Source organism: Seriola dumerili, unplaced genomic scaffold (assembly GCF_002260705.1).
Source record: "Seriola dumerili isolate Sdu_G_001 unplaced genomic scaffold, Sdu_1.0 BDQW01000409.1, whole genome shotgun sequence".
Classification (NCBI taxonomy): Eukaryota; Metazoa; Chordata; class Actinopteri; order Carangiformes; family Carangidae; genus Seriola; species Seriola dumerili.
Window position 1 is genome coordinate 1,057,778 of NW_019174664.1, and position 13,701 is coordinate 1,071,478.

The following is a 13,701-nucleotide window of genomic DNA, read 5'->3' on the forward strand; positions in this document are numbered from 1 at the left end:
GAGAGCTGTAGACTTGAGAAGTGCAAAGGAAGCTAAGAGGTGCTCAGTAAATACTCAATGTTAGGTTTCATCTCACCCCTCAAACATACATTCCTCTGGTACTTCTGTACCTCTCTACATACAGTGTATATTTATGTATACTGCTGGGTCACACTCTTGGATGGTGTGGTTGTTGTATGTGTTTTCATGTGTTTGTCTGTTCTACTCTAACCAATGTATCTTTTCTTTATAACCTTTTATTGTATTTTTGTTTGATTAGCAGCAGTAGGCTACCATTGTTAGCTTTCGCTCCCAAACTGGATGATGTTAAAGGATTAAGTCATTCATTTGAATATTAGGCATTTTGTGCTTAATTTAATGACATACATAATTACCTACATAGATCTGACAGGTGCTGCAGGGGTGAAAGTGCTGCTATATATATTTCCTCTCATCTCATATCTTGAGTTAATCACTGTTGACCCTTTAAATTTTAAATGTGTTTTTGTTACTCTAATTTTTTAATGATGATTTGTAATGCAAATAAATGTATAACAGTCTTTAACCATCTTCATCAGCAGAATCCTTTAATTGCCTGTGCTCCATCACGAATCCCATTTCCTGTAGAAATAATTTTATCAGGTGATTTCAACAAAAACTGGTTAGATAGTCACCTTAACAAAGAAAAATATACTTAGTAATCTAAATGTTACCAAACTAATTAATCAGCCTACTCGAATTAACCCTAGAACTCAATCTCTGCTTGACTGGAAATTCATTTCCACCCAGATAGGATCTTAAGGGCAGGTGTTATGTCTGATTGCTTCAGTGATCATTCAATTGTCTACTGTGTATGGGAAATCAAACTAACTAAACTGCCACCAAGACTAATCAAAATCAGACAATGCAATGAATTGAATTCAGATTTATTTATTAATGTTTTGATCACTATTAACTGGGACAGATACCAATTAATACCTAATGTGCAAGAAGGCTTTCTCTGTACTGAGTTCATTGATGTTGTGGACAAACATGCTCCTTGGAAAACTGCTATAGTCAAGGGTAAACATCTCCAATGGATTAGCCCCAAATTTATTAGGCTCTTTAGGCAGAGAGACAAAGCTTGGTCAACATTCTGAGAAAAGAAAATGCTGATTGGGAAGTATACAAGCAGCTGAGAAATATGACCAAGACAAAAAGCCACAATGCAAAATCTAACTACTATAAAAAATGTCTCACTTGTGACTTCAAGCACTCTAAGCAATTCTGGAACAAAATCAAAACCATTATTTATATATCAGATAAACACTTTTAATCAAATAAGAGTTGCCACTACAATACTACATGATGTTTTAACTGTTGCCCAAATGTTCAATCAGCATTTCTCCTCTGTTCTACCTTATTAATTGACTCTTTCCTGACTACTGGCTTTTTTTTGGTAATATTTCACCTTGCTACACTTCTTTTTCTTTTAGGGAAAGTTTGCCAACTGAAGTTCAGGAGGCCATTAATGAATTAAATGTGAACAATGGTGCTGGACTCAATGGATTAGAATCAACTTTATCAAACTAGCTTTTCATATTCCTACGCATTCACTTGCTGATTTATTCAACATTTCTTTGTCTACATGCGAGTTACCAGCTATTTGGAAATGTGCATGCATCAATGTACTCGATCTTAACAATTAACCTACAGACCTATATCGACCTGGATCCATCCATTATATGTTCTATTGCAAAAGTCTTCAAAACCTTTTTTTCAATCAACTCTCACACTATCTCAGTATCAACAATATGGGACCATATGCCCAACTTAAGTTCACCAACAATGTGTTCTCTGCTGCAGACAATGGTGAATTTACAGATGCAATTTTTATTGATTTCACTAAAGAATTTGATTTTGTCAATTGCTATCTGCATTTAAATGAAAGCCATGTTTCCGGCCTTTCTGAAAATGCAGTTCTGTGGGTCAATTCATAACGTCATAGTACTGTTCTAACTGGGGAAAAAAAATTCAATCTTTGTTGATTCAACAAACAACATCAGGACCACTTCTCTTCTCTATTTAAATAAAGAACTTCAAATAAATTTTCAGTTACTGTTGTGTTCAACTTTATGCTGACGATACTCCCATATATACATCTAAACCTGATTTAACAATATGTCTAGCTTCTCTTAAGTCTGATTTCAACATCCCAAAAGATTTGCTTTTACATTTTAAACAAGTGCTCAAAAAAGTCATATATTACATCTTTGGTACCAGACAGAAACTCAAATCCAAACCTGGTTCTTGTATAATAACCTGTAATGTTGATAACAAATAATAATAACCCTAACCCTAAAGAGACTTGCCTCTAAACTGATAGTACTTCTAATTCTTGTCTGTTGGGATGTTGTTGATCTGGTTCAGCTTAACACAGCAGATCTGTTCTTGGATGGTGTTTTCTTACTCATCACTACGCAATGTATAATACATTTAAATGTCCATCGCTAAATGTAAGACAACATATGCACTGCCTTTAGTGTAAATTTAAATGTATTTATTTTCAATTATCCTCCTTACAAAAGTATCTTGTACCTTTTACTTAAAATGATGTCTATCAATGAATCTGTTGCTGTTTATGTCTACCTTATGTTTATACCTGATTGTACTGTATGTTGTGATCCACTTTGCTTACCTTGTGGTTGTAATGTTTTCCATGTTTTCATTGATTAATGACATATATATATTTTTTTACTATTGTCTGTCTGTACATTGCTGCGTTGATGAATGCATTTCTATTTTTTTTATTTAATTTGTCACTCCACTGCTGTTATGTAGTTATTGTGATATACGGTATATTGGGACACCTAACAATGAAATGGTATATATCAAAGGGTTCGTCCTAAAAAATAAATTTGAATACACAGGAGCATCATCACACACATTGCGCAGTAGAAGTAGATAATTTAGCGGCAAATTATGCTTATTGTCATACTGACAGTTTTCAGGGAGAGCTAGTGAATGATATCGAGTACTTGATGACTATTCATTTCTCTGCAATTCCATTACTTTTTCTGCCTTCAATTGAATTCTTGTAATGGCACATTAGATGCCATTGAAAAGACACTAAGTGTGCTGTGAAATGCCTTTAATGTCGAGATGGATCAGCCAATTAGCCATTGTATCTCACAGCTTGTTATTCAAATTCACTAGAGTGAAATCAAAATGGAGTGTGTCAGAAAACACCATCATTTAGTGCTGCAGCCTACCTCACTATTCCACAAAGCGGTAAATCCACTTACAGAGCATGGATCATCACACATCCTCTAATATGTGATGAAGGAAGGAAAAGTGGAGGTTATATGTGAATGTTAGATATTTATAAAAAGAAACAAAATGAAAAACAACGTGACTATTCTTCCAGACTGTTGCAGGCAATCCAATTAAATGACAGAGTTTCTTGTAGAGGAAGAAAATGCATCCACTTTGCAGTAGTTTTGGTAACTTGATGTTTGTAGCTTGTGCTTTTTAACATTCTGGATCACCTGTGTCTTTCAGGCTTACTGGTTAATGAAGAATAAAAAACTAAGAAGGAAGAAATATATATATATATATGTATATGTATATATGTACTTTTTATACCCCCAACACATCTTTTATCTGAAGAGAAAACAGATTCTAATCACTCTGACCTGCATTTGGTCCTTGTAAATTTCATTAAATTACACCTTAAAATTCATATGTTAAAAGCTTACTGAACTGTCTGTTCTGTGCAGTGGGTTCATAATAAAACTACAACATCAGGAAGTCTCTTTGGAGCCCAGATCTGGACCAATACTTCACAGTGTTTTCTCCATAATGCATCAACTTGAATTTCTAACTGTCAAAATGTAAGAAATTGAATTGATTTGAACAGCTGAACTCAAAATAGTGAACTCAAATTGCCTCCAAAGAGCTTTCATAATGGACAATTAGCATTGTCTGTGTATCTACCGCTTTTGTGAATCCTTCTTTGGCCATCTCCCCTACAGTCATGGAGCTTCAGGACTTGGCATTTGAACACAGGCCCTGGAAGACACTGGCTAATTAGTTCCTGAGGAAGAAGCAATCCATCTTCCTTAGGAAGTGATGTGTCCACTTCTGCAGCTGTGGTCAGTGCACTTTAAATTAGAATGTCTTAAACTGAGGAGAAAGAGAGCAAAGTAAAATAAACAATAAAGTACAGGGAAATATATTTATTTTTTGAATCTGCAACAAAAACATGTTTTTCCTAACTGCGTTCTACTGATTAAAGACAAACCAACTGACTGAAAAAGTTTAAATATTCTAATTAGGTACAAGATGATAACTTAAATAATTTGCTATCTTTCCATTTTTCCACATTTTCTAAACCCTTGCCAAAGAGTTGCTGATCTTCTGACAGAATCAAATTGAAAAAAAAAGAAGTAACAGACTTGATTCTTTCTGACTGACATTAAACTCAACTGATTAGTAAAAGCCTCACCTGGGAAAGGGGTGCTGTCTCAAACTTTCAGATTTTTAAATTTAATTATAATCATATCATGAATGTTCCAAATTTGCATAGGAAATATATGAATTAATTTTACATGAGGACAGGTCAGTGTAACCATTTCCAAGATTGGAAAATAGAGTTTTCAGGTATAGTGGAGCTTACCTTGCAGGTCATGATGCTTGTAAACATGGAATTTAAAATAGATCCTCAATTTACATTCTCATGGCTGTAAATATGAGCATGCTTCACTATATGTGCATTATCACTGTGCATCGATTTAATTAATTTAAGCTATAGGATAATATTTTAGATTGTAATTCCTTAATTCATTCAAAGCAGTATCTTTGCCAGGAGTGGAAAATCACTGATGCTTAACCCTTCTCTATGGAATCGGACATTTTCAAACTTAAGACATAGCAAACAACCAAAATGAGGTGAATGTTAAGAGGGATGATTGTGTTGCAATTAATTTATCGACAATTCTGTTACAACATGTCATGAAGTCCAATAAAGAAGAAAGAAAGGGAAACAGAGAATGGAATGGTGTGTGGTGTGGTGGTGGTGATTGTTGCCTGCTGGGCCATCGTTATGCTCTTGCTGTCCAGACTGTCAGAAAATATTAGTATTAAAATGTAGATCTGAACCCTAATCCCAATAAATATTACTGGGATTCCAAGGTGACTGACGAATTCTGGCTTTAGCTGGTTGTGATTGTTCTCAATTTATTAAAAACAATTACAATTACGAAATCCAGTGTTTGCAAAATTCAATCAGAGGCGCACTGTGTATTCTGCTGCTTTTCTTTATAAATGTGTGAGGGTCTTTCCTATTTCTATTCAGTGCAATTTGAGATACCATTCATCTTGTTTATGCTATTAAACAATAATGACTACATTATTATGGTTACATGTTAAGTGTGTAATATGAGTTGCATTTATGCTTTGATCATGTATTCTGCCACAGAATGAGCACAGTATGTGTCCATTTAATATGAAAATAAGCTTATGTAATATGGCTTAATATTATCTCATTTTGTCATTGCTCCAAAACTAAAAAGACATGTACTTCCAGTATTTAGTTTGCTGTAGTAGAGTGAAAACACATTCTTTGATCAGCTGTTTACAATCAATACAAAGCCAAAGGCCTTAAGACTGTTAAGTTGTGTCATTGCTTCGATACATTTAGCACAATAAAAGACATTGAAAGTGAACTGTGGTCAGAAATGCCATTTCTACATGCAGGGTAAGATGAAGGGGCCCATCTGCAATGAAGATCTGAGATGAAGGCAAGCAATCAAAGCTGACTAAAGGCATTACCAAGTAATGAGTCAGTGGGTGGGGGATCTTCCTCCATCTAGAGTTATTGGATGAGGACTGTTTGTGTAACTTCTAATCCTCAGAGTGGGAGTTTATTGAGGAGAAAATAAGTTTACTGCAGAAAAACTATAAGCGTGTATTTCAAGCATGAACTTGAATGGCTTCTAAATGCAGAGAGGGGACAGCAGTATGCCTTATTCAAATTGCCTTTGTACCAATGCATAAAAGCCAAGTTATCCATTAAGCACATAAAGGGATGTGCTGTGGTGTTTCACTTCAAATCGGGAAAAACAAAATAAAAGACTTTCCTGACATGACATTTACTGATGTTGTTTTGAAGAGAATATGTCGAATTTAAATGATGAATTTTAATGCGCCGAAGCACTAATCTAAATAGCGTATGAATTTCAAAATGGTAAACCAATGATTCTATATTGTGTCCATAATTTACTTACTGTGGTTGAAACTAGCCAGCGACAACAAAATCAACAATAAAATCATCATCAACAACAACAATAACAAAAACAAATAAACATGCAAAATGTTCATACTCAATACATACCAGTGTTTTAAGGGTAAAGGAATGGATACACTCTGTAAGAATGTGGTACAAAGGCCCTTGACTGTACACAGCCCTGTCTCAACCCTGTAAAAATGAAGTTTCCATACTAATCTGTAACAACAAATACGTTTTCGGAGGTGACACAATGGTGCCTGGATTGCGGCAACATAATGAGGAAACTTGGTTGATTCTGGCAAATTATGAAATGTTGATACTGAACATAGCCTATCAAATAATATCTGACCTTCAAATACAATGTCTACTCATAGCAAATGCACGGTTCATGGTTATGTTTAAAAGTAAATGCGACTTCAGACAAATCTACTAAAGCCTGCTTTATTAACATTTAACTCAAATTACAATCAGAGTGTAACCTTAACTAACCGTTCTTTTGTTGCCTAAATCTAACCACAGACAGCCGGTCTCTGATGGCAAAATCTTGCATGTTAAACATCCTCTTCCCTATGACTTAGTGCCATACAGAAATGCAGCACTTCTTTCACTTGGGGACACAAATTAGTGATACACAAACGTGATAATGGGTGTATGAATAAATTTTACCTGAGATGAGATTTGAAGGGAACTTAATTTCTTCTCCCATTGTAACTGTTGTCTGTACGTATATGTATCTGTATGTGTGTGTGTGTGTGTGTGTGTGTGTGTGTGTGTGAGAGAGAGAGAGGGAGAGATGGGGTTGAGAGCATAATTACATGCTTTCAGGCATAAGCAAGCAAAGTGGTTACCGTATTGCTTTGGTGAAACTGAATTAAAAATTCTCTCTTTATTCCTCCATCAGCAACTTGACACACACAAAATTATATTTTCTTTTAAGATGTGTAGTGACCCAGATGCTGTGGCTGTCTTGTTGTCGGCAAAATGATTCAGATGACACTTGGAATAGAAGGCTGTCAGCCTGTGCGATATGGCTAAAATACTGTGCGACATGTATTTACCTCCATCAACAAATTTGGTTATATTTTCACTTATCCGTTAGCAAGCTATTCCAAAAGTTAATCAGTAGATTTGGATGAAACTTGGTGGCAGATGGCTGTAGGCCCAAGGTTCAGTTGATCAGATTTTGTTGATGTCTGGGTCTGGGATGATTGCCACTAGACAATTATCATTTTCCAGTCATAGCTATTATGCTGTTTTCACATGTCAGTAGGAAAGGTTCAACTTGAAGGGTCCTAAACCAAAGTGCATTCATAGCACACTGTGATTGTATTCAAACGCCTTTCTTATTTCTACTGCTTTGAAGAGCGACACAACTGTCGGGGTTTCGCTTTTAACCAAATGGTTTAATCTTCATCAGTTTCTTACTTAATTAATGGATGGTTGTCTCTTTCTCTGACCAACAGAGTGTGGACAAAATGTGCCAGAGTCATTACAGTATGTTTCCTAGCGCAAGTGTTGATATAAAGGCAATTTAACTCATGACACAGTTACTCATGATAATCCACAGACCTCACTGGGAACAGTTGGAATTATTCTTCATCAAAGTGTGCCTGCCAACTGTCTGTTGCTGAACAGAAGGAAGCATGCAACTGCTCGCAGCTGTGACAAAACAGGAGTAGATTAAAAAACATTAGGTTGTGAAGAATTTTCTTAAGATAATTAGGTTTTGACCTACCTGGTAAATTTGTTACAGTTATTTAATATTTTTAATACTATGACTATGTTGTTTTAAGTCCTGGTCTAAATATATAATGACTGTTTTTTCAAAAACTCTACAAGTTGAGCTCACCGAAGCACTCAGGTAGGACTGTGTTGGTTTTGGTAGCTGCAAAGGTAATTAGCTAAGGTACTCAACCAGAGACATGAAGAAAGTCATGCATCTAATAATGAAGTATATATGTAATACAGCAAATACCATAATGCATCAGCTGAGGAGCATTTTATACATTTTACAGCAACAATTATCTTCAATCAATAACTGAGGTGCTACAGTACATATATTGTAATTAAATAGTGATGTAGATTCTCTTCCTAGTTATTCTTTTAGATAGGACAGCGAAGACAGACAGGAAACATGGGGATATAGAGCAGATGATGACATGCAGAAAATTGAACTGCGGACTAACTGCTGAGTCCCAGTGTGTGGTATGCGCCCTAACCTCTCTGATTTTTATTCGTAGAGAGAGAGAGAGAGAGAGAGAGAGAGAGAGAGAGAGAGGGGATGACATGCAGCAAATGGTAAATGGTACATGCTCTACTGGGTGAGCCACCAGGGCACCCAGATGGACCAGACTTTTGACATATTTACAAAAGCAGGTGTTCCATTAAAGCCACTACCACCTCTTGTGTTATATCAAAAATCTCTGATATTAAGAGTGTTTCATTATGGGACATTCATTGCCCCAATGTTGTGTGGTTTGTGAGTTTCTATTGTTGTGGCGAGAAGTGGTGGATCAAAAAGGAATCAAACAGTCAAGACACAGGTATCAAGGCGGGGAGTCTCTCTTTATTCAATGCGGCCCACTTGCAGACATAGACGGAGACAACAACCACACCACAGATCATGACATATCCTTTTTATACCTCAAGTGGCTATGTGTGTGTATGTGCATCCTGTTTTTCCCAATCTTTTTGGCTACGTGGTATAACTCTTGCCTAACTGTTGACCAACTCTTGCACTTTGTTTTTCCTGGCTTACACCCAGGTCATGGTGTTCTTTTCTCGCAGAACACCATGACGCCCTCCCAGGTCATCGTTCTCTTATTGGCAGTGTGCCTTGGCATTATATCTATTCCTATTTACCCAATCTCTTATTACCAGATGTTTCTCACCAATCCTAAGTATCTTAGCCTGCTCAGTTGACTTCCTGACCATTTCTTTTGTTATTGTCCCCACACTGGCTCTTGAACTCCTATTGGCGTCCAACCGGTTGATATCAGATCATACGTCTCTAGCCTTATAATTCTCCTACATATCCCCCCTGAAATCACTATTGTGATTTAAACTATGTGTATGTATGAGTGATGGATAACATGACATTACAAAACGTGATAACAGTGAAACAGTGAAACAGTATGATATCTTGGATATAGTTATGATTGTAACTCTACTATGATAATATATTTCATTTGATGCATTGATTACATGGAGTATATAAAGCAGTCTGCATGTTCAAAGATGTATGGGGGCGAAAAACCTGCATTAGGAAAATCCCCCCATGGCCCCTTTCCCCACAGGCGGCCGACTTTTCACGTCACATCTTTGAACCATGCGTAGTCAACTCAACATATTCTTATACTGACGCAAACAATGAATAATGAGATAATCTAGATATTGATCAGACAACAAAAACATTGATTACCCAATACTTCCTCTAGTTCTTATTGGTTACATGAATGCATATGGTTGTATCTAAACCTATAGGTATACTTATATGCTCATTTCACAAATGTCAATCATTATGTAATTATTGGTCAAACACACTGTTGGTTACAAAACATTGTTGATTACATATGCATCATTCTGTGTGGTGCGTTAACATTCAGTCCATTGAGTCCATCAACAGGTAACACAGTTCATGTCCCCCCTGTTGGGGCTCCTTTTCCATTCCGTTACTTTCATTACACCAGTCCATCAAGTTCTGATTCGTCCTCAGAACCTTTCTCAGGATCCAAATAATTGGGTATCGGGAACAAGTACACTTATCCCAGTAATCCCTGGACCACTGGGTTCATTTGAGCCATTTGTCCATTTGCCAGCACATTTACCATTTGAGCTCCCTGCAGGCCCATCATCATGTCCGTCTGTTTGTCCATAGTTCGCAGGCATTGCCTCCTCAGCATGGGAACGATGCAACATGTCAGAAAAGAAATCAGAATTAGGACTATGACAGCACTCACTGCTGCCTTGGCCAAAATGGCTCCCCATTTTCCTAATTTTTGGTCCAACCAATCCACATTCAGGCTACCTCCCCCACCAGCATTTCCCTTCATTTCTAATCCTAGTTTCTCCAGTTTTCTCATAGCTAGTGTGAATGATCCGTCAGCGTTTGTGTTGTTTGGAATGTACGTCGGGGTCACCAATTATGTTGTGGCGAGAAGTGGTGGATCAAAAAGGAATCAAACAGTCGAGACACAGGTATCAAGGTGGGGAGTCTCTCTTTATTCAATGCGGCCCACTTGCAGACATAGACGGAGACAACAACCACACCACAGATCATGACATATCCTTTTCATACCTCAAGTGGCTATGTGTGTGTATGTGCATCCTGTTTTTCCCAATCTTTTTGGCTACGTGGTATAACTCTTGCCTAACTGTTGACCAACTCCAGCACTTTGTTTTTCCTGGCTTACACCCAGGTCATGGTGTTCTTTTCTGGCAGAACACCATGACGCCCTCCCAGGTCATCGTTCTCTTATTGGCAGTGTGCCTTGGCATTATAACTATTCCTATTTACCCAATCTCTTATTACCAGATGTTTCTCACCAATCCTAAGTATCTTAGCCTGCTCAGTTGACTTCCTGACCATTTCCTTTTTTATTGTTCCCACACTGGCTCTTGAACTCCTATTGGCGTCCAACCATGACGCCCTCCCAGGTCATCGTTCTCTTATTGGCAGTTCTCTTATTGGCATTTATGTTTGCCACAGTTACTCAGCTCCAAGTAAACCCAGTTAAACCCACACTTGGTGATGGCTCGTGTTAGCTACATGTTTTGCTGCCACAGGGGAAATAAAGCAGAAATACCTGGAAAGCATTCCCCAATGTTTTTTTTTTATTATCACAGACACACCAAGGACTGTGGTGTCAGTGCTACAGTATGTTAGAGATCGCAGGCAAAAAAATGAAAAAATAAAAAAATCGGATAATAAATTTGAAAAAAACGTGCTCCAAAACAATCAGGATCTTTCCAGGGCAGTGTGTGAGTACGGTATGTGAGCATACAAAGGTGAGAGTTATGGTTTCAAGTGTTTCTGAACAATCTTTTTAACCTGCCTACTAAATGGCTTGATGGCAATAGGTCTTGCAAATGTATCTCAGAGAGATTTTCCCAAACAAGCAGCTACTCTAAACATTTATATAGTAATCCGTGTTTTGGCCTATTCTCGAGGCTAAGTGAGGAGGCTCAGGCAAAGATTAGTTTAGCCCTTGTGTGGGCATTTATTGTGACACCATGTGTTCACTCAGCCACCCCTTCTACTAACTAATGAGAGTGGTCTAATCCACCAGTGGGGGGTTCACTGTGTAATGCACACACATATAAAGACACACTTTGTCCTAATAAAGCAAATAAATATTTACAATTTATGTAATCCTGCTCACAAATCAATTAGCACTTACAGAACCAAAAATCTATGTAACCATTAGCCTCAGGAAAAAGAATTTATCACAGCAGATACTCCCCCAAGCTCCTGAAACATGTTGGAACCAGGAAGTATAAATAGACATGAAAGCCTCAGCAGAGCCTTTTGCCTGAGGACCAGGAAGCAGGTGAGAAACAAAGTTAATGATACAAATATTTCAATTCAGGTAGCTTCTGATGTTTCTTCCAGATTGTGTCACCTAGTCTAGATCACCTAGATCCCATCTAGTGATCTGGCCAACACATAACTTGTTTATTCACTTTCTATGTTTTACAAAAGTCGAGGAGCAAAGGGCGACCTGTTTGTTGAGTGGGTAGGGTGGACGTCACATGGATGTAAATGTCATGAAAGTGTCTGTTTCATTCTCAGCTGGCAATATCACATAAACATTCACTTTAATTTTGCTGTAATAGAAAGCGACAATATGCCAGTGCGCAGTACAATCAAAAATGTGAGAGGATCTGTGGAATGTGCTTCTGAACATAGGCCATTTCCTGGTTGTGTATTAATGTTTTCAGTGAAGGTTTCCATTTACAAAACAGAATTTGGACTTCAGGTGGTGTCTTCATATGGCTGACTACTTCCCCAACCTTGGAAAAGTTTATTTCCCATGGCATTGAGGATGTCGCTGTGCAAAGATATTGCATAGCCATCTGAAATAATTTGGGATATACAGACCTATGTGAGTCATGCAGTACTTTAGTGGGTCCTCTGGCCTTGCCAAATGTGGGTCTTTCAGATACCTAGACAAACACAGTATTTGTTAGAGGCACTTTAATTAGATATATTTTCTTTCAATAACAGATGATAAATGCCAAATGTTACCATTGCATTTGACAGTTGTTGTTGATATTATAGGTGACAGTCAAGCAGGCCACAGATATCACCTTCCTGCAACTTTCCTGAGCTCACCGGCATTGTTGGTGCTACTAACTTTGGTGATGGAGATGATTCAAGGTTTTGCACATTCTTGAGTCAGTCTTTCAGCTGCTGTGAACAACTCGCACTACAGAGCCCCAGTTCCTTGAACCTTGGTAGTGTAGACAAGGACAGGCTAGTTATTTTCCCTATCACAGAGAATTTTTTAGTCAAGATTTCTTTTCACATTATTGGCCAGTTTGTTTCCAATTGCATTCATGATGGCTGCATGATGTTTCAGCATCTTGACAAGAGCGATGACCTTTGACCCCAGGTACCCTTTTTTCCTCAGTTAACTCTACAGTGGCTCGGTGGAAAGGCCTGGGCATTTGAGGACACTGGTAAGTTACTTCACATTCCTCAGCTTATAAGAGAATGATGTCAATATTTAAAGTAGCAGTAGCTGCTCCCAGTGTCTCCCTCTGGTCATAGAACCTTTGCAACATTGCAAACATGCTGCTCCAGCAAGTGCTGACTTCTCATCTGAGCTTATGTGGTGACTCTCCCATTTGGTTCTGGATTTCTGTGAGTTTCACCCTGGCTGTGCAGCTTGATTTGAAATGCCACACTATTTTTTGTGCCCAAAAGGTGATGTCATCAAGCTCTGCTGTTTGGCCAAGTGACCTTTTCAACACTAGGTTGGGGACTTGGACAAAGCAGGTGATGTGCTACAAGTTTAGTATGTTTGCACATGCTATCATATTTGCTGCGCAATCAGTCACCAGACTCTCCACTCTGCCATCAGGATATCCTTAGACACGGTTAAGTGATCTGCTGTGTGAGTTTTAGGGAACTTCTTCACCCCAAAAACCATAGTGGACAACTTCATCTTTTCCATGATGATTCACGTATCAGTTATTAAGCAGACTGGTGAGGCATGCTTCATCTCAGTCACTGCCTTCTCTCTGATGGCCTTATATTTTTTTCTCCATCATAGTCTTTTAAGCTCATCCTACTAGGGAAGCTGTGTGTAGGATCCATTAGATCAACAAAGCACCTGAATCCTTCATTCTACTATTGACAATAGCTGCACATCCTCGACAATCATCTCCAGCAAGGCTTCATTCAGGACTGGATACTGTAATGTATTGCATTAATGACTTAGTGGTTGTGC

General features: G+C 37.8%; 1 protein-coding gene across 1 annotated transcript in view; it reads left to right on the forward strand.

The window, feature by feature from the left end:
- Positions 1-12,913: 12,913 nt before the first annotated feature.
- LOC111233590 (immunoglobulin superfamily member 21-like) overlaps positions 12,914-13,701 on the forward strand; it is a 173,185-nt gene continuing 172,397 nt past the window's right edge. Inside the window, exon 1 of the mRNA XM_022761444.1 lies at positions 12,914-12,928. The gene's annotated coding sequence lies outside the window, so the exon portion shown is untranslated. The remainder of the gene's footprint in view (positions 12,929-13,701) is intronic.